The sequence below is a fragment of the Solea solea genome, chromosome 7 (assembly GCF_958295425.1).
Source record: "Solea solea chromosome 7, fSolSol10.1, whole genome shotgun sequence".
NCBI classification, from domain to species: Eukaryota; Metazoa; Chordata; class Actinopteri; order Pleuronectiformes; family Soleidae; genus Solea; species Solea solea.
The window spans coordinates 19,934,124-19,954,273 of record NC_081140.1 but is presented as its reverse complement, the minus strand read 5'-3'; the positions used below and the strand labels follow the sequence as shown (position 1 = coordinate 19,954,273).

The following is a 20,150-nucleotide window of genomic DNA, read 5'->3' as shown; positions in this document are numbered from 1 at the left end:
CTCCGTCCTTGTGTGTGGATCTTCCACTTGCCCGCCTCTCCTTGACATTTGAATATCTGTGTGAATAACATACGACATGATTTAGAGTGGCTGTTATTTGAAATGCAGTAATGATGGAGCATCTTCTGCAAGACGGAGCAAAGCTTTTTTCCGGAGCTGGGGAAAAAAAATACAGGCATTTTTCAATCAGCCTTTAACCCTCTTATGGCCATCATGATAATCTGGATTTATTTTTGATATTATGGCTGTAGAATAGTCAGAAAATGTTAAACATAACTCTCACTTTCCACATCTGGCAGTTAATCAGATGTGGAAGTTAATTGTTGAAATTGCACTTGAAATTTCAAGTTGTTTGTAATGTGTTTTGTAAGAATGTACTTCATTAAATATAAAACAAAGGGAAAAATGTCACTGTTCATAGGTTATTATGCTGTTATTTGACTGTAGCTCAGTAGAATCAGTTCTGTTCTGTTCTGGTGTCAGAGTTGAGAAACCGCTTGTTCTCTGGGCTCCTGTCATGTTGAGATGAAGATGTTCCGTGTGTAACTTGATCACGCTTGTGTACATGTGGCACCGCAGTTGTGATTAACGTGATTATTATGAACGTCCCAGGAGCTGCTGTTTTGTCAGGACTTTTTATTTATTGTTAAGTTACATCTCTCTCTCACACACATGATCAGACTGTGAGAATCAGTGTTTCTAAAGGCACAGTAACACTTGTCAGCTTGTATTAACTGGGGACACTGGGGAAACGTCCTCATTACTGATGATATGTGACCAAAGTCTTTATCTTTAATTAAGGCTCGGTGATAATATTGGGACCTTGAGTCTGGCCATAGGACTGAACTGAACGCGCAGTTTCATTGATTTCAATGAGCGAAGCTGATCAATTAAACATGCAGTGAATTCAAGGCTCTGACGTTTTTTATTTTTTTTTAGATCTAGAATGAGTGATATATAATTAGCGACGCGTTTTTAGTACTTGTTGATACCCAGAACTAATCCAGGCCCTTAGATGATTTTTGCACATTCACTCAACATTAATCTTATCCTTTGAACCCTAATTCAGAGATGCTGAACAGCATCAGAACTGCGGCAGGGAGACGTTTTAAAATGTTTAAAAAAATTCCACTTCTGGCTGTAAAAGTTTGAAACGGTTCAGTTTTACACAAACTGGCAGAACTAAAATATGTCATTAAGAATGAATTAAAGAGTTGTCGTGTTGTGTGTCTATGTACGATAACACATTGTGGTTATGATGTGTGTGTGTTTTTTTTAGGCGATGGCAACAGTCAATTAAAGAGATTAAAAAAACACAGTGATCTTGGGGTTGTGTCACTCTGTCTTTTAAGTGGCTGTTGACAAACCAGCCTTGAAGAGCATTACTGCCACCAAGTGGACTGGAGTAACCTAGTCTCTTTAACCCTTCTGTGACCATCCTGTCCTCGCATGCATACTTCTCATTACCGTAACCCTCATGTGGAGGATAAATTGGTAGAATCTGGATGGATGGATAGTGGAAAGCAGAGAAATAAAGCGTTGCACCCGTTTACTTCCGTCATTACGGTCGCCCTCAGGACTTCTGCGGACGACCGTCCAATCACAGACAAGATTCCCCAGCGCGTCACGTGTTTGTGACGTCAGCTTCTCAGTACTGTGCTTCCTAAACGGTTGAATAACTGTCAGATGTCGAAAGTGAAAGGTAACTTGGAAAAAGGGGCAGAAACACTCACTCAATGAACATTTTTTGACAATTCTACGGCCATAAAATCAAAATCAATGCTGATTATCATGTCATAAGACATTTTGCTCACATGACTTCCACCAAGGAGGTTCTGTTTGCATCAGGGTCAGTCATTGGTTGGTCTGTTTGTTTGTTAGGAAGGAATCTGGTGAAAGGATTTGTTGCATTTTCACAAAACCTCGTGGGGAAATGGTGTCGGGGCCATGGAAGAAGAAGCCATTAAATATTTGTGGGGATCCAAGAGCTTTCAGAGCTAAATGAAAATAAACCGACAGTTGGTGGAGGTTGAGTGACCTTTTAGTTTAGATTGTGATGCAATTCTTCAGGATATAATGTTTGATTCGGCAGAGAGAAACGAGTACGTGGTTACCAATCGTCATTGTTTCTGCAGCATCATGAGTAAACGACAATAGAAAAGCAGCTCCAATCCATGAGCAGAGTCTAAGTAAACACCTTCACAAAGTAGAGACGTTCCTCTGAAGGTGCAGCGCGTCACTTGAAAGGAAACTTCAATCCTTTAATAATCTCTCTTCATGAGAGATTTGATTGAGTTCCAGAAGTCGGTCCCAGCACTGTTTTCTTGACTGGATTTCAATGGATTTATTTTAAGTCCTTGAAGTTTGTCGTGTGTTCTTTGAAGTTTTTTTTTTTTTTTTTATTCAAACCAAACCAATCCCTGTGTTCAGCCTCACAAACCCAAGAGAACCGCAGATTGTGCGTGTTCAAAAGCCTCCATGTCGTGTGTTTGTTTTTTAGCTGCCGGTAAAGCTCAGCATCAAGACTTTGTAAGTTACAGCGAAACAGGAAAAAAGGAAAATAAATCTTATCTTAAGATTTTGGTCTTTATCTAAGTATTAAACAAAAATAAACATTCTCTTTGCTCTGCTTTTTGTTTGATAGCTGTCGTCCACTCCTTAGCTGAGCAGTAAAAGCAGCACATTTGTTTTTATCAGTAATAAATAATGACACAGTTCTCATGAACAATGCTTTGAACCTGCAGGAAACGAGACGGGCACATTCTCAGTGAGACTGTGGCTGTGAGCAGGGACACCAGGAAAAACACAATTCACCTGATCAACAAGAGATTAACCTAATGAAACATAATGCCACTTTAAGTCTGCTTTATCTGCAGAATGGGTTCAGTAATCTCACCGTTCACTTTGTAAAATACTCACTCCTCTGCATACAAGTAATTAACAATGTAACACCACAGCAAGCACGAGTTGTTGAGACACTGTTGCCTCCATCATCAAGTTCAAAAGTGCTATTTGTTCAGGTTTACTTATCTAAAACAAATTTGCTGATGGAGGCAGCAGAAGGCCAGCTGCTCCTGGGTCCCCAATGCTAAAAGTGCTGATTTTCTGTGGCGATGACCTTTATATTTTACTTTTTTTATATTTAAAAAAACAAGGCAAAATCATCTCCTTCATTGCTCAGCTTTTAACTAAATACCTCTCGTGTCTTGAGCAGGTGTACTGTCGGTGTCAGATCAGACAGGAAGCAGCAACGTTGGCAACCAACATGCAGTTTATTATGATTTACCGTGAATATTAATAGGAATCCTCATGTGTGTCTGTGTGAGTTTGCTCCGAGGTCTTAAATACGGTGTAGACTGTTTTGTTTAGTTTTTTTATCTCTGCTCTCAGGCCTTCATGATCGTATGTCACACATTTATGCCGATATAAGCGTCAAATACACTCAAATACAAATGATGCCACGTTTGCATTTTAGCAAGTATGATTTTAGAATATCTGATTAGGCTTTTGATCATTAAAAAAAAGTCGACCAGTGGATGCAAATATCATTTTCAAAGGTCTAATATACATAAATCCAATAACCGGTTCTTTTTCATTTCATCTCTTGTCCACACGAGGCAGTGAGCTGAGGCGGCGTCTTGCAATTTGCGTCGAAAACGAGGTGGTCTTCCTCTCATCCCAATCAGATACAAATCCATTACCTTCCTGTTTAGTGAGCAGCACGACTTGAAAACGTCAGATGAGAGAACCACCGCACACTGTCAGCACACAGTGAAAACCCTGTTTATTAAATGTATCATGTAACGGCTGTCACCACACACAAAACCTGTAATTGGACTGTGTGCAATTGAATTTGTGTTGCTCGCTCTCGTTCAAAGTTATTTCTAACACTTGGTGAAATATAAAATTAGAAGGGCAGTCACACTAAATCTGCTCAGACGTGATCATAGTAATTGTAACCTTCAGTCTGTAATGGGACGGCAGCCGTCGACACCCATTATCCTATGATCTCCCTCTCCTCACCTATTGCTTTCAGCTAAACGGAGAAACACATTAAACACATTTAAATGCAGAATGTTTGACTCCCAGTCGCAGCACACGGACACATTCCTGCAAACGTATAGCAACCTCTCCTCCTCCCGAAATATCCCATAGCTGTATCCGCACTTGTTAGCATAACATCAGGTGCGCAGAGGATCTCTGCGTCGGCCTTAATTGCATTCCACTGGGCTCGACTCGTCTCCGCTGGAGTCAACAGTCTCCTCTTTGATCTTAATGAGCCTTATTAACTGCCATGGCAACCGCGGGGGCTTTTGGGACAGCAGCGATGTCGGGTGGTTTATTATTGGACCAGAATAAAGGAGCTGGCCTGGCACATACTGCTGCTGCAGGGAGGTTTCAGATTAGGCAGGATTGTGAATCACAAAGGAGGCTGTGCTGGTTCCAAATGTTATCCCTGAGCTAATTGTAGCGCGTCCTGTCATTTCTTTTTCTGTCTGCAGAACAAAATGTGAATGGTTTATAGGTTTGAGAAAAATGATTTAGCGAAACCTTTTGAGTGTGAAAATGTCTATTGACTTCTTCTCAGCCCACCCATTGCTTTTTGAAATTGTTGGAAATCAAACAGCTTTTGTCAAAAAAAAAGAAGGTGTTTTTCAACTTGAGGGCACTAAACGTCAGAGTATTTCTGCTAAATCAATTAAAGAAAATACTAAATGTTGCTTTTATGTATGTGGTTGTGTCGTGATGGGCTTCCGTCAGGTTTTAAGTCTCTTGTGGAGAACTCACTTGATTTAGGAATGTATTGGTTCTTCATGTGGCAGATACACAGAGTATTTCATGAGATTACAGCAGCGACTCCATTTTCTATAATGTCACTTTAACTCTCGTGGATGTAACTGATTTCTTTTTTCATTTGTGTTTGATGTGAGTTAGGTGAAATCAGCCGGCGAACAGTCGATCAGTGAGTGAGCCGTTCAGCGGAGGGCGAGAGCAGAGCTGGGTGGTAATTGTGGTCTCTCTGCCTGCTGGGAGCTGCTCTCATAGATAGGTTCTATCTCTCAGCCATTTACACAGCCTTGTTCCACATTGAGCTCTGATGGGCTGTAACACTCTGACACTAGCATGACACCAACACATAATGTGGTGAGTATAACTGGCTCCACGGTCTGAGTTAACGGCAAATCTTAAGTCATTTGTTTAAGGTTTGAAGACCGAAGACATGGCGAACATCAACCATGGCTAACACCAGGCACATTGTCGCTGCTTCTCTTGTGGAAACCTCTGCAAACGTCTTTCAAAATATTGCTCCAATATACGGTTCTCGAAACATCCCATATATTGGTCACCTGATGGAGAGCTCATGCACTGCATGTCCACCTGTACTGTTCGTGCCACCGTCATTTACAAAATGCATGCCACGCACAATAGTGTCTAAGATGATTTATACAGCAACATGATGATTCCATTGTTTATGTTTTGTATTCAAAGTAGTGATGCAGTGGTGGATACCACCTGCAGACGGAAGAGGAAATCAACAGAATCAGGAAGTTGCTGATGAGCTGTGGGCCGTGATGTCTGAAGATCTGCAGAAATATTGATTGTTTCAAAATGGTCGATATGTGCGTCGCTGGGTATGCAAAGGAAAAACGCTCATTTCAAATGTGCTTCAAGTGTTGTTGGCATAGGTTGAATGCCTGAGGATGAGTATGAGGAGGAGCAGGAGGAAGGAAGTGGAGGATGTGGGAGCAGAAGGGAGAAGAAATATAGTTTGAGGCAGCGGGGAGTCACGACTGTGCCAGAGCCGTGGCTGCATGTTGGCCTATAAAAGGAGAAGCCCGGTGAATGCAGCCTTTGAATGGAAGTAATGGAAGCAGAGAGTTGCTGGACTGGAGACACAGGAACTAAGTATTGACCCAGGTGACAGTTAACTGCCAGTCACACTGCGAGCTACCGAGCAGCACTGGGTCAGATTTCTGCTGGAGCTCCTTTAACTCAGACTAACACTGAGAGATCTCTGCACTTACAATTACTCAATTAGCTGCAGAGTTCACAACTGCTGGTCATTCGTGGTCGCATATTATTATTATTATTATTATTATATTATTAATAATAATAATAATAATAATAATAATAATAACAATAATAATAATGATGTGTGTGCATATTTTTGCTCTCCCACTGAGGTTTTGTTCGGCTGTAAAATGTAATAATAACCCTGCTACTTTTATCTTTAATTAGTGTGTTTGTACGCTTCGTCTACACGGCAGAGTGTTTTCATTTTCAGGCAAAAAGTTTTCAGCTCCAGATAAGAAGGAATCTGCGTCTATATCACCACAGCGCTTCTATAATACGCTCCAATACTGTATGTACTTGTGCTGTGTTGACATTTTCGGTTCAGCGCTGACATTGTCATTGCCAATAATTCTGTCAGTTAGTTTATAGTTTCTAAATGTCACGTTGTTTCAAGTGTGTGTGTGGGACTGTGTGTGTGTGTGTCAGAACCAACACTGTGAATGTCAGACAAACAAAGCTCAAACACACAATTCATTCATTAATGCAACAGTAAATGTGAACATCTGAGACATCTGGGTAATGTTGGCATTGTATATTATATATTCATAGTGCCATCGAGCTGTATTTGGAGGCTGTAACTTATGAGAGAACGATGTTTGAAGTGGAGCGCCCCCTGTAGTTTTGATTCCAAGACGCCAACTTGTTCCAACTGTCCTCATTTCACAGTTAAGGAAGATCACTTGAGTAGCAACACTGTAAAAGTTGTCTTCTTTAATTAATTAATTTATTAATTTATTTTAGCACCTCTGTCTTTGTTGCTAATGTGTTTATCAAATGGAGATCAGTTTGCAAGTTGGACAACTTTGTGATCCACTAACTAATACAGTCAGAGCCTCCTGTAAGTGGATTACTGATGCATATTTGTATATCTCTGACAAATATGTGTATATTCAGAAGATCAACTGTATCTTCCTCCTACATGAGCTAAGCTAACCACCTCACGTATAGATAATGTGTGTGTGTGTGTGTGTGTGTCTAAGTAGGCAGTGAGGACAACGTTTGACTCCAACCTTTGTTTGTGAGGACATTTTGGCTGGTGATGGTGAGGCTGAGGGTCAAAGGGCGAGGACACGCATTATGTCAACATGTGTCCTCGTAGAGAATACTGTCCAAGAATGTGTGTGAGACACGGAGAGAGTTGACACTCTGTCATCATCGCTGTTTGTCCAGCTGCTGCCGATCACATCTGACACAGTTGATAGGCTTTAAACACTAAGTGACACATCTGGCATCAGCAGAGTGACGTGTGACCACACACACACACACACACACACACACCTAAGCACAGCTGGCACAGTCAACAAGGCTGCATGAATGTAATTAATTAGCTGCTTATTTTCAATATGTTGATTATTTCTGTCTGTTTCTGGTCATTAAATCCGTCTCTTTTTAGCCAGGACATTTTGACACGACTACTCATAATGTAATGAGCGTGAGCGGAGACTGAATGGAAAAATACACTTTGGCTTTACAGTCAAACTAATTTCTGACTCCAAAATGAACAAGTCCAATTTGTGGCCCTCGAGTTTTTCATTTTCTTCTCATATCTGAGCGGTAATGACTTTGCAGAAAGTCCAATGCTTCATGTTTCACTTTGGCTCACTCGACTGCACCAAGAAAATCAACATTCTTTGCGCGTGTGGAGTTTGCAACAAAGGATTGACCACACTAATGTAATCCTTAAAAACAATCAAGTACCACAAATAAGGAAAATGTAAATCATCACACCATATGATGAAGTTTTATCATATATAATTAGGTGCGTTCCCTAAATGATGTTGATATTCCCACCCTGATTTAAAATGATAATGATGTTTCATAAATGTGGCAGTGATGAATTGGACCGGGCTGTGCTGATGAGCAGGGCAGCGCGCGGGTAATTAGCAGCCATTTTCATATAATGAGTTTTATTGACATGGACGTCTCTGGATGATCAGTGGGACTAATAGAGTATAAAAGCAACTGTCCGGCCTCAACAACAGCTGAGTGGATGGAGACGAGCGCTCAGGGTTGGAAGAAGCTCCTTGTCCTTCAGGAACTTCTTTACTTTTCTGCCGACGCTCGCAGGAAATGTCATTCTGTTGCATATTTCCGATCAGACGACACTGAGAGCTTAGTGTGGCCTAACTCCAGCGGCCATGAGAGGCTGAACTTAAGCCACTTTCCAAAAGTATGAGACATTTGTAAAGTTTGGTTCGACACAGTTAATCCTTGTGAAACCTGCACAGGTGCCCGTATTGTTTTGTATTCCTGTAGCACGCAGTCTGTGGTTGTGACGATTTGGTGATACGCCCAACACTTTATCTCTTAAGTTAGATGGACTTTTTTCAGCAGGAAACCGAAGTTTGTAGTTTGTAAAAACCGCTTCCATCCGAAAATGTGTGATTTTATACCCATGATTGCACTGCTGCCTCCGTCAGTGAGTTGAGACGTCTTATTTTGTCACTGTTGCATTCACAGTGTAGTTAGTGCCATCATAAGACAAGTGGGAATAGAGCCATATTTTATAAGAGTTAAAAAATACATTTTACAAGGGAATTTCATCATTTGGCTGACGCAGGATGACGGGACAACAGTAACTGGCACATAACCGTACCGATTCAATCACAGGAAAACACCCCACTGGATTGTGTGACCAGTGCAGTACACCAGAACTATAATTTAATGTTATAAAGTGAAAGAAGAAAGGGAAGTCCTAATAGCTCAGCTCACAAAAGAAAACCTTCATATTCTGGGAAAGAGTAGAACTACTGGGTTAATGAAGATATGTATCGTCTGTCCACACTCCAGTCCAGTAGGTGGAGGTAATGCAGTTATAAGATTATTGCCAACTGCCAATAAACCCCAACAGAAGGAGAAGCATTTGACATATCCAGTTTTCAGATCTAATACCACGTTAATGGTGATGATGAAGGCTTGAGCAACAGACCTGAACAACCTCTCCTTCCTGTATGTTTCCACACTCCACAGTAATTAGACTTGAACATGACTTTTCACCATGGCATGTGTCACTGCAGCGCCCCAAACATCTGCTTCACGTGAGATTCCAGTCGACGGCACGGTGACACCATCACAATACATGCACGAGGACGCGTCAGCTGCTTCCTCACCTTCCCCTCCATTGTGGCAGCTGACATTTAGACACACGGCAACAGCTTACACAGCAGGTCTCCTCGCCGCCGCCGCCGCCGCCACCTCGCTATGAGCTAATTGGCTGAACGAGGTCCTGGTCTCATGGCGACAGCCAATCACGTGTGATGGGGAGTCGGCCGCTGACCGGGGCCATGCGTCAGACTGACAGATGGTCACTGCTCATACGTAACAGCCACTGTTTACATTTCTTGAGGGTACCCCTCACGCTGGAGCGGTTGTATGTCTGAAAGCAGAGTGATTTACCTGCCGCAGGTAACTCTGACTCTTCACGGCGACACCTCATCTCTTTTCCTGTGATTGGTGTCACAACCTCCATCTGCTGCCAACTGGCTTTGGTCATTTCAGGCACATACTCGCCAGCCACTTTATTAGGTACACCAGTTCAACTGCTTGTCAACGCTTGTGTCTAATCACATGACATTTAAGCATGTAGACACGGTCAGGGAGGACACGCTAAAGAACAAACTGAGCCTCAGAATGGAAAGGTGGCTTGGTGCCAGACGGACTACTGTGATTTCCACACACACACAATCATCTCTAGGGTTTAAAGAAAATGGTCCAAAAATGAGACCCGATGCAGTAAGCGATCGTTCTCTAGTCTTGTTGCCACAGAACTGGCCTTGGTTTGAAATGATAGAGAGGAAACAGCAACTCAAATAACCACTCTTTACAAGTAGAGAACATGTGGGGCAAATCAAGAGGAACGTTATTTACCTTATACCCAGATAGAATTCCTAGTGTATTACATGTTCTCGCTTTCAAAAAAACAAGTATACAGACATCTCTGAACCCAAGTGTCCCTATTGCCCCCTTTGTTTGGCGAGTGCCGCGTTTATACACAGTGTCATGTAATTGAGTTGCGGGATGCACCAACTCTTAACTTCTTCTCTGCTGATGCTGAGACGAAAAATCTAATCCTGGGTACGTGGCTGATGCATCTGTGCACCACCAGGGATCAACACGCCTGACTTGCACTGCACCTCAAGCAGAAGCCTGCCACTGCAGATGGTGAGCCCTCGGGGGGGTGTGTCAGTGTCACCTCTTTGAACTGTGTCCAACTGGGACCAGTGGGCCAAGACCCTGTAACCAGATGTTCATCCTCCCAGGTCTGATTCCATGGGAACAGTTTTCACTGAAAGCTACAGTCGGCAGAATCGCAGGCAGGGAAATACAAAGTTGATTGTTGGGTTTCGGGATGCAGGTTCTCTCTCCTGAGCTTTTCTCATCAATGCGACGACTCCATCATAAAATGGTACACTTGAATTCACTGATGAGTGACACAAACGTCAGTTTCCTGCTGGAAAAGGCCGTCAAACAGGGATGTCAGTGTAGTGCAGAAAATATTCTTATGGTATTCTTAAGGTAATAAATACAGATAAATAGATTTTAGTTACAGTTACAGATGTTCCCTGTCTAGAAGAGAACACAAAAATTGCTATCCATCAAACAAGCATGCTGGTGCAGATATACATGAAATCAAGAGTGATGTAATAATTTCCTGGTGGTTGAAATGGAAAAGGAAAACATATCCTTCCATCTGAGAGGAACAAATGATCCAAAGGTCGATCCTTCCCAGTCCAACCTGTCCCATGGATTCTGTGTTGTGGAGGCAGCGGCTCAATACATTCGATTTTATATAGACTCTACGGCCTATGGACTCTAAAGAGGCCTGAATAAACCTCTCTATCTCTGCAGTGGTTTCCATCTGCTCCCACTTAAAACAACATCCATCATTTCAGAGAGAAAAAAATCACAGAGTAAACAAGAAACTAGTGAGTTAAGTAAAAAAAATAAATAAAGAAATTATGAAATCTGCCGCTGTTCCACAAAATGTCTTTCACTTTAATTCATCTCCATTAAATCCTCATGCTCACTCTATCACCGCACTTTCAGCCTGGGTGCAGTTTGACTATTGATCAACCAAGAATGACAGATTAGATCCACAATCCCCCATCCAGCTTATGGATTCAGCAGAGCGCAGTCGAGATTTAAGGCCGCTGAAAAATGTTGAGTGGGTCTTAAAATATCTGCGAAAATAACGGACAAAACATAAAGAATTTGTATGATGAAGCCAACGTGACAGGTTCTCCCAAATGCTTGATTTGGTGCATTTACACTGAATGTGAAGTGTTTAAAAAGCAAAAATGGCAATTATGTATCTGCAGCGTTTGGATTTGTGTGACTTAGACAACTGATGGGAATTATTTGTCTCGTCACATCTTTGCATTTGCAGCTTGTGTGTCATCTTCAGTGGGAACGCTCCGTTGTTCTGTGCGGACACTCGGAGCTCTCGTCCATATTCGTTCCTCTCTTCTGTTTTCATCCATCTAGCGCCCTGACTTTTATTAATCAAGCTGGATCAGTCCTCATCCCCTCGTCCGCCTTGTAATCGACTCAACTTGTTTGACTTATTTACGCCCAAATGTATATTATATGCTGATTTTGACATTTTGATGCCCTGGAGGGAAACTCTTCAGCTCTTCACTGCCATCAGTTCAAAATGAAATATGAATAATGCATCACAAAACTTTGAGAAGTGGAATCTTATTAGACCAGGGCCAGTTTATGTATAGTTTCAATAAAGCAGTATTACCTAAAGGACAATCAGAGCTGTGGTTGCTGTGCTGTGAGTGCAGCGGTGAAGTACCTGTACAACTATAATGACAGCAGTGAATGTCTTTTCGGGGGAAACTTTGCCCTGCAGCTAAAGTAGCTGCACTTGTCAGTGTGACACAAACAGCTTCACCTGTTAACAACAGTGGCTGAGCTCGTGTTTGTAATTACAAAATACAAAATACAAAAAAAAAAGTCCTTTTGTGGATAGAGGATGAAGATCAAGGATCATTTCAGAGGGGGTAGTTCAGGATGAAGGAGCCAGTGACACAGTTGGCTTATTACACACTGATGTTTGACCACAGCACGCAAGGAGTTGTTGATCCACTGCTGCCTCCATCAATGTTTTGTGACGACGGCGTTTTAAATCCTGCATTTGGTTTGATTTTAGTGACACAAAAAGGCAACTGTAGAACCTTTACCTTGTATATTATCTAGACCTTTACCTTCACAACCGAAGTTTGGGTCACTGCATGAATAGCTTTTTTAGCTTGTGGGGGCAGAGCCGCTGCTGCTTATTTGTTTGATGAGTTTACATCACTTTGGTGAATTCAATCTGAGTCAGAAAACAACATATTTGTTGACTCCATTTCCCGTAGCCTTTAAAATGGTATGTAGACAGTCAAACTGTCATGAAAAAAGTGAGACGCGTTTAATATCGTAATTTAACAAGTAACGGGGTCTGTAAAAATGGTTGTAAATTCCTTGTGATGTTGATCATGTGACTTCCGTTGTTGTGTTTAGAACTCTCACAGTATTAAGCAAAATTTGAACAAAAATAAAAAGGTCAAAGTTCACCGTCCTCAACCTGTTCCCGCTGTGAAACTGCAACTCATTTACACCTCGTTTGGCTTTGTTTACTTTTCTGTCCGCTTCAGCAGTTCCTCTTTTTTTCCCCCTTCTTCTCGGTTGTATGGTTTACAGTGAATTAGTGTGTTTTAATGAGTCCGACTGTCGCAGTGCCATTTTCTTATTTATTCTCCTTTACTTAAATGTCAGACTGTCAAAAAGGTGTTTGCTAGTTTGACCTTCTTGTTTGCTTTGAATTTAGCTGTGAAGCAGCAGTGCTATGTTTTAATGAGCCTGTGGGAATCTCTGAGAGTTTCCAGCCCGTAAAAGGTTAAGAACCCTTCAGCTGATGTGTGCAATTAGACTCCTAATGAGTCCCACACTCCTCTGCTCCATCAGCCACGTGCATATGAAGATGTCCATAAACACATTTACCTTGAATGGTGTGTGGTCAGATGAGGGTCAGGGACCTTCAAAGCAGTCCTAATCCTTTTTATTTCATTATATTGCGACGACGTTCTTGTTTGAGGCCAAAGCAAATGTTTTCTCTCAGACATTATCTCGCCGCACGCTGCTTATGTGCTTAACTGTGGTTAATTATACAGTAATTCTGCCGGCACCAGAAATGTCAAACAACATAAACATGTTTGCAGATAACATTTATTGTTTGTTGTTGATTAATTAAATCACCCAGAGTCATCGCCGCACAAATGGATTGCCATTTAAATTATTACCAGCCCATAAACCACTTCACCTCCTCGGCGTTGATGAAAGAGCCGATCACACAGAAATGTGCCGCAAAATGAAGAATGGCCTCGGTGAAGTCAAGGGGGTTAAAATGTGGGCCACTTGGCTTGTGCTGCCAAGCAGATGATTAGATGTAAATAATGAAGATTATGAATTCAAGCAGGAGCCAATGTTTTTTTGTTTGTCTTGGCTTTATGATTCGCATCGCAAAGACGGAGGTTTCACGAAAAGGAGCTCGGGCCAAGCTCGCTCGCCGAAGTTTACGACTGAAGACACTGACAACGTGCTTGTGTTTTGACGAAGAGCCCCCGAGTGTGCGTCGCCATGTGAAAGTTTAACACAGTTACATTTTACCTAGTGAGTATTATTGAGTCTGATAAGGGAAGATTTCTAGCTCAGGTGTAAAACCTGCTGAGTTCTGCTGAGGATTGTTCATCAATTGTGGAAAATATGTTCCTCCGATGTTCTGCCAGTTCTACCGAAGAAGCTAAAAATCTTTTTTGGACTTCTTCAATGTCCCACTGATGGCAGGTTTCCCCGTTACCGAACATGACCTGTCAAACTATGACAAATATGATTCTGTGTGTTTGCGACAGCAGAGCAGAGATGGCCACGCAGATGTACAGCGAGACGATGGAACTGTGGCAGGATAAATGAAGCCGTGGCAGCATCCGCGGTGAAGATAATGAATGGAAAATACTGCAGTTTAGCGTTCAAGTCCTGTGGAGAAGAAAATCCCCGCTATTCCTCCTGACATCTTTGTTTTGTCTTCACTTGTAATCATAAAAAGTGTTGTTTGGCTGAACGTTATGTTTAGTGATGGGTAAACTGCAGGTTAGTAAGTTATTGTTTGGGCAAAGTGCAAGCTTCTTAATATAGCTTACAAGCGTGGATGGGAGACACGGCAGAAAAGATCTCGCACGACTTGTTTGCATCCGGCGAATCTTCATTCCTCTGCTCTGGTCTGGGTTTCCAGAAACACATCCCTGATTGCACATTCAGAAGTTTGGGGCGTCATGTTGGCGTCCTTTTAGACATAAATAGGATAAGGATATATCAGTATATCAAATAGTCTGTTTTAAGTCAAGATCAGGCATGATGTGCGTTTGCTTGCATTTGTTACCTCTTTAGGACCTTTTTCTGGCAAAAACACTGACCTCGTCAGGACCAGTAATCCTTATGAAGACCAAAACCTGGTCTTTATGAGGCAGAACCTTATTTCTTAAGGAGATTTGAATCATGGTTAGGCAAAGGTTGGGGTTATGTATTCGCTGATAATTGTTAAGGTTAGGGAAAATGCTTTGATTAGGCTGTTCCAAAAATTAATGCAAGTCTTTGCAGTGTCCAAAGATGAATAACCATGCAAACCTGTGTGTGTGTGTGTGTTGGCCAGCTAATAAGCCCTTTGTCTGTGGAAAGAACAGCAGAGAGTGGGAGCAAAAGGACAGGACTTTATTGACATCATCCAACTTTAATAAGGCTGCAAGAATTTTCACTGACAACGATCAACTGACCACAAAAAAAAAATCCCACAGCATTCTGACACATATCAGCTAAGTTAGAGGACGGGGCTGACGATGGAGGGACCTGGTGACCTCGGCTACAGCCACAGAATCCTCAGACACCGTAATAACCCAAAAAGTTTTTATTGTAAACTACTGAAAGCACACAACAACAAAGAAGAAACTAGGAGATATTGAAAATCAGTTGATTCAAACCTCAGAAATTCAGCACTTTCTTCCTCATCATTTGTTTGCTCAGCTCGAGCGTTTCCCGAGGACGTCGTCCATTGATTTGTAACTGCAGAAACTGCCAGTGATTTGAACAGATTTGGAGCGTGTGTAATTTGTAAACTAAACGTGTGGATTGCCCTCCACATTATGTTAAAGACGGCGCTAATCACGTGCGATCAAACTGCAATTTCTTCCTTAATTTCCTTTTGTCGAGATGACAAAAATGTTGTGAGTCAATTTCAGCTCAGAAATGACTTGGTTGTCTCTCTGTGGTGATTAAATACACACAGCATCATCCAGACATAAATCCTTTCCATACTAAAATAATTTCCACTGTATTTCTTCAGTTTAGTGTAAATACCTCAGGTGTTAGTTAATGAACTATTTTATCTTAATAAAAGTGCATTTCCATGCTTTTCAAATGAGCTAATGACAACCTCTTTAAAGGTGCAGCTATTAGTGATGGGAAGTCGGGCTCTTTTCAAAGATTTGGATCTTTTGGCTCGGCTCCATTAAGGCTCCCCAAATGGCTCTTCACTTAGTGTCACTCAGAGCCTTCTATTTTAGCCGGATTTGGCAATTATGAAAGGTTTGTGTGTTGGTAAGCAGTTTTTAATCACTGTTTTCCATTACCAAAAAAATACAGTTACTCATTTTTAACATTTTAATCAAACCTTTAAAACAACTGAGCACAGAACCTGCACCTAACCCAACCAACCAACCAACCTCACCTCACCCTGCACTGAGCTTTGCAGTCTCCAATATCTTTGAAATGCAGCCACATGCTGCTTCTTTTTCAGATTACTTCACTTTTTTCCCCTGACCCAGTTGTATTTAAATCTGGATCCCCTGTGTCTCTGTCGCCCTGTGTCACCCTGGCTTGTACCGCTGCACTAGCTGTCTTTTGAGCGTCTGCCCCCTTCCTTCTTTTACATAATGGTACGATCCTCGTCTGTCCTCGCCTGTCATTGGCCGCATGGGGTGTCCATCAAAATAAAGTACCAGTAGAAGACAGAAGTTGGCTCTTGGAGCCAACTCATTCGCGACCGACACATCACTAGCAGCTATTGCCACTACCAGCAGAAGCAGACTTTTGATTGAGTGTTAAGGGTTTCCTTGAATGCATCTCATAGCTACTCTTCTAAGACCTGTTTCCAAAAAGTTAACTCACCCCCTTTGTGCAGTTATTTGTAAATTTGGTGTTTGAAATCCTGCGTTAGAGTTGGCACTACTGTAGTGTGGCACTGGGTGTCAGGAGTGCTTTTGTGTGGTGATGCAATGATGACTTTGACTTTGCAGTGGTTGTGATGTGATAGCATAACTGTTGGTGTTGCTGTAACTTTGTTCATAAAGTGAAGCCAATGCAGAAGTGCCACTTGCTTTAGGAGTCTCCATGGCAACTGGGCCTTCTCCATTCTTCTCTTGATGAGTTTGAAAGCCTCCTACTAACAAAGGAAAGGGACCTTGGTGCAGTTAAATTGACATGTGGTGGGAATTATTATGGGAAACATTTCCATAAAAAAAACTAATACTGCATCTCTGTCATGGAGACGTGCAGCACCTGATGCCTTTGGTTCAGATTGTGTTCTGTTTGGATGCACAGTCAATTTTTCATTGTCCTATTTCACATCCGTCACTGATGCTTTTTTTTTTTCTTCCTGTCCCCGATTGGCCAGGGGCGACACCCCCGGCCCACCTGCTGCTCCCCACCTGTCATGAACACATAAAGTGAACGATCCACAGATCGAACTGCGGCGCTGAAATGGCTTTCGCTCTCTGACATTCCAGGATGTTTTAAAGTGCCACCTGTCTGCTCCTATGACAGTCTCCACCGCTCGCGCCTCATACCATCGGTGGTGTGTTGTTGTTGCGGCCGTATCGATGTCTCCGTACAACGGGACAGAGACGAGCGGAAAAATATTCACAGCCTCTATCGATCAGGCGCGCACAACAGACGGCAGCAGTGACAGCGTCGGCCCATGGCATGCTGGGTTATTTTATTATTTTGCCACAGACGAGACGAGCAGAGAGGGAGAGACTAATGTGGCATGGAAAATAGTCTGTTATGAAGCAATATTAGCCTTCCAGCCTCCAGGTTCGAGCTGTACGTGTACACACACACACACACACACACACACACAAACACTGTAGAGGTGCAGGCCCAGCATGCCAAATATGGCAAGCGTGAAGCATCAGCAGGGTGATGAATTACCTTAACATCAGGATTGACTTGCATTCAGCTTCTGCCTCTGCATCTTAATAACCTCCTGGAATTGTCCACCTTAAATATACTGAATGGATGTCACTGCACAGTCAAGGGAGGGTGTGTGTGTGTGGGGGGGGGGGGTGCCTACAGCCAAAAAAACCATTTCCATTTTCCATTTTCTTTTCTGCAAACCATGGGCATGTTTGCATGTACATTCTGCACAGAAAAAAGGATAGAATCTTACATTATAATCTTACAACAGCATTGATAAAGATCAAAATAGTTTTTTTATGTTTCTGTAATGGTTAATACACCATTAAGTAGAAGCTGTTTAACCAAAATGATATTTGTAATGCTAAAATATAATTATTATTGTTATCCATGAATTTGAAATGATGTACGGTTTTACAAACAAAACAGAAAAACTAGTAAAGCACATTATTATTTCTTGATTAAGATGTCTAAAAACACTTATTTACATGCATTCCTGAACATAAAACTTAGTTTTAGTGGTTGAATGTCATTATATTTGATTTATTTCTGATTTCTCAGAGAAAAAGCTCAGTGAGTCGGCTCAAATGTGGGTATAAAAAGGTAAATTCAGTTTATTTGCCAAATAAATAACACAAGTTTTTGAAATAGTTTGTCTATATTAATGCACTAATCAGGTGGATATCATGCACCTATAACCATATTGTCAGACAGAAATTTCAAAAGGAAATTATTATTATCACCCTCATTTCCATATTTATACCAAAAGTGAACTAAACGATCACGTTGATATGTAACATGGATCTGAAATGTAAGCTCACATGCAACATATTGTACGATCCTGGAAACTGGGTTGTGCACACGGGACCTAATATGGGATGGAGAGACTGGTGGAAAACCATTTATCTTTCTGTGTTAGAACATCTTTTTTTGTGTGGCTGTCACGTCCACCAACAATGAAGAGTGAAGCTTGTGGACATGTGGACTTAATTTGCTGACAAGGTGAAAGCAACAGTTTCACTGACGAGACAAAAGTCATCAGTCAGCAGTTTTCACCTCCATAAAACTGCGTTGGTGTCAGTTTGACTTTGAAGTTGTCGAGTCGATCAATAACTACAGCGGCTGCTGATGCTTTTTCACCTCGTGTTATCTTTACATAAAGTTTACCATGAACCTCAGTGGACATCAGTGTTGCCCTGAAAGGTGAAGGGTTGATATCGATTTAAATCCATCTGTGCAATTTTGCCAATTTGTCTGACAAAGTATGTAAGACTGGAAGTTTTGAAGTACACTAAGTCTCTAAAAGGTAAACAGCACCTTTACACTTGGAGCAAGAGTGTCAGCCTGAAGCAGCTACAGCTTCTGTCCTGGAGGAAATATTTCCCATCTGACCATGGTTTCTCAAGGTCTGGCATGAGGCAGACTAGAGAACAGTGCGATCTGGCTGTGGAAAAATATCTGGATCCATCCACGTAAGAGCATAGAACAGCAATGGATAGAATGTGTCCAATAGATCATACTTTGAGAGATCGTCAACACGCTCTTATCCTTCACGAACTACAGTATGACAACTATGTCTGAAAATCTACGTGCTGTTGTGCTCATATCTACCAACATTATGGTCTACGCGAGCATCTCCCTATGTTGAACCCTTTCTCCTGCTCTGCTCCAGTATGATAACGCGATTTCATTAAACATTTTAACATTCGTTAAATTGGTGTTTCGTGCGTCGTGTAACCTGGCAACCCAACTTAAATGGCACCATCCGACGCATCCGAGCTCATGTCCATTCCCACACTCGAGGCTGCAATTTACTGACGGATAATTAATGCGACGGCTCCCAAAATCAAGAAACATGCGTCCAAATGCCAAGTCTGCTGACGACAACAACAACAGGTCCTTTGGTGACAAAGGGAAAACAGGAAGAGTGAAGTCCTGGACACACACGCCAGGTGTGGGGTTTAGAGACTTTAAGCCACTCTAATTGATTGACAGCACTGTTGTGTTGTTATTACTGTTAAACATGTTTGCCTTCAGGTAGATCTCTGAGGTGTCCCTGGCTCCTCAACACAGACACTCACTGACACTCTCACATTCATGGTAGCTATGGATTTAAGGCTCATTAAAAGTCATTTTGTTTCCATCCTTGTGGCGTAGGGTTATATGGCGGGAAGGCCATTCCAGCCGTTCCCCCAGAAAATCTCCCTGTTTTCCACAGATATGGTTGTGCTGATCATTGAACTGGGGGAACGGGGCAGAGGAGAGGAACGGGGCAGAGGAGAGCAACGGTGCGAAACCCTGACATGATGGGAAGAAAATAAGAGGTTCAAGGTTCTGAATGAGAGAAGGGGGACGGCTGATACACAGAGTGTGAGATGACACCGGTGTGAGGGCGAGAACGAGGGAAGTGGATGAATAAAGGTACAGGGAGATGAAATGAACACTATAAAGTGGCCAGCTCACTGGAAACACTCCATTCGCTTGGCGTCCGTCTCTTAATGGCTCTGAAGGGCTTTCTTCTCCATGTCACGCTCTGCTGTGATGGTGTTGTCATTATGGTGAAATGGAAAACACCGGAGTGGAGGAAGGGAAGGGGGAGGGAGTGTCGCTCTGTCAGCAAAGTGCCGGCTGAGTTTTTTTTCTTTTTTCTTTTCCCTCCTCCTCTGCTGTGGCGTCGTGGATGTTTGGAGGCGTGTTGAACAGACCGGCAGGAAATCACAGGCACAGTGAACAGTGCTCACACAGCACTGCAGCACATTGTGGTTCACTGCAGGAGCTCGGGGCTCCAGCAGGGAGCACTGCACAATGATCAGCGCGCCGCTCGTGAAGCGCGAACAACATAT

At 42.3% G+C, this 20,150-nt stretch overlaps 1 protein-coding gene across 4 annotated transcripts in view; it reads left to right on the top strand.

The window, feature by feature from the left end:
* si:cabz01090165.1 (uncharacterized protein LOC100333421 homolog) overlaps positions 1 to 20,150 on the top strand; it is a 228,343-nt gene that overhangs the window by 51,292 nt on the left and 156,901 nt on the right. The gene's annotated exons all lie outside the window — the stretch shown is intronic.